We start from the raw sequence: 2471 nt of genomic DNA, 5'->3' as shown, positions 1-2471 counted from the left end.
CTTGTTCTTCGAAAAGACCAGAATGTCGTCGAGATAGACCAAAACGAAGTCATTTGTGTAGGCGTTGAAGATGAAGTTTATCATGCGAGAGAAAGTCGGAGGAGCGTTGACGAGGCCAAAATACATGACAGTGTATTCATATGAACCATAGCTTGTTCTGAAAGCCGTCTTGGGAATATCTTGCTCACGGATTCGAATCTGGTGATAACCCATACAGAGATCAAGCTTGGAGAATACTTGGGCACCTTTGAGTTGTTCGAACAGCTCATTGATGTTGGGAAGTGGGTACTTGTTCTTGATAGTCTTCTTGTTCAATGGACGGTAGTCAACACAAAGTGGGTCCATTCCATCCTTCTTCTTCACAAAAAGTACTCCACAACCCCATGGAGAGGAACTAGGTCGGATGAGACCCATTCGCTCTTGAATATCGAGTTGCTTCTTCAGCTTCTTCAACTCTTCAGGTCCAAGCTTGTAAGGACGTTTGCACACCGGTTCCGTGCCAGGCTCAAGATCGATGACGAATGCAACTGGCCGGTGCGAAGGCATTCCTGGAAGCTCTTTTGGAAAGACGTCTTGATATTCGCAAACGACTGGAATTTGAGAGATGGCATCGAGCTCACCCTTCTCATTGAGAGAAAATAGACGGATTGTATCATCCCGAGCGGCAAAGACAATTACATCCTCAGACGAATGAGTCAATTGAATCTGCCTAGCGGCACAATCAAGCCTAGCCTTGTGCTTAGATAGCCAATCCATTCCGAGAATAAGATCAATATCCGAGTCACCAAGAACATTTGGAGAGGACAAGAACTTATAGTCACCCAAAGTGATTGTAACATCCGGAACGCATACTCGAGATGTCATTAGACGGACTGGAGAGTCAATAGCCAATGGTTTCGGCAACACTTGAGTAACAAAATCATGCTTATATGCAAAAGGTCTCGAGATGAAACAATGTGATGCACCAGTGTCAAAAAGAACTCTTGCAGGAATATCATTAACAGGAAGGTTACCCATGATGACATCTGACGAGTCCTCTACCTGAGCTGCATTCACCATGTTGACCTTGGCGTACTTGGGGTTATGCTTGACCACAGCTGTACTTGCTGATCTCACAGGAGGAGGAGGAGGGAGACGCCTCTGATTGAAGCACTTGTTGGCATAGTGACCCTTCTGTTGGCACTTGTTGCACGTGACCTCTGAAAGTGGACGGTGATACGGAGCACTCGATCTTGAAGCTTGAGACGAAGTCTTGTTCTGAAAGCCATGGTTGGGTGGGTGGGAATATCCACTGCCACCTTTGCTCTTCTGCTGAAACGGCTGACGGAACGGAGGAGGAGGAAGCCAATACTTCTGCTGCTTAGCCACTTGAGTAGAGGAAGAAGGAGTAGCATCTCTGACTCGCTTCTTGGAGGCATCACACTTCAGTTGAGCAGCCTCTTGCTTCAATGCCATGTTGTAAAACTCATCGTACCTCCTGGGCTCAAAGAGAATGAGAGCTAGCTGGATTTCTTCTCTGAGACCACCCCTGAACTGGTATATCATGCTCTTCTCGTCAGGGACGTCCTGCTTAGCAAAGCGGGCGAGCTTCTGAAACAACTTGTTGTAGTCATAGACAGACATAGAGCCTTGCTTCAGGTTGCGGAATTCCTCACGCTTGCTTTCAACCACGCTCTGAGGAATATGATGAGCTTTGAAGTCTTGACGGAATTCATCCCAAGTAATCACACGGCCTCCTCTGGAATCTCTGTACTACTGAAACCATTCTGCAACTTGGTCTTTGAGTTGGAAGGAAGCGAACTTGACAAAGTCCTCAGGCCTGACGTTACTGCACTCGAAATGCTTGCACAAGTCCACGAGCCAATCATCAGCGTCAGTTGCCTCAACACAATTGCCGAAAGTCTTTGGCTGGTTAGCAAGGAACTGGTTGAGTGTAGCAAAGTGATTCTGATTGTTGCCCTGGTTGCCTTGGTTCGCTTGGTTGCGCTCTTGAAGAATTTGCATGATCAACTGCATGTTTGCATTGGTAGCGGCCATCACAGCTTGCCATGCCTCCAGAGGAGGGGGTGGTGGTGGCGGATCAGGATTCGGAGTCGTGCGCGTAGGAGGAGCCATCCTGAAGAGGTTGGCATCCATTAGCACATTGATAGATAAGATTGAAGCTGAATCAAGCGGGTTGAAATAACATTTAGTCTTCACATCCGAACAAAATGAACGAATGCATTCCAATTGAAATGGTCACATATCCATAAATTGAGAAGCCACTTAGAATTTAGGTAGAGGAATAAAATCAACAAGGTACGGAACAAGAACGAATACTCGGTAAAGATCACCCAATCTCAAACCAAATATCCGTGGAAGAAGAACTAGAGCTACAAGAATTCCCACCTATGAAACTCCCGAACCTTTCCGGTTATGCAATCAGGTGTTGGGGATACAGGGGAAGCATAATATCTCACCCAAATCTAGCA

The sequence above is a fragment of the Triticum urartu genome, chromosome 5, assembly GCF_003073215.2.
Source record: "Triticum urartu cultivar G1812 chromosome 5, Tu2.1, whole genome shotgun sequence".
In the NCBI taxonomy this organism is placed as follows: Eukaryota; Viridiplantae; Streptophyta; class Magnoliopsida; order Poales; family Poaceae; genus Triticum; species Triticum urartu.
The sequence above is the reverse complement of the archived record's forward strand: the minus strand, read 5'-3'. Positions refer to the sequence as shown.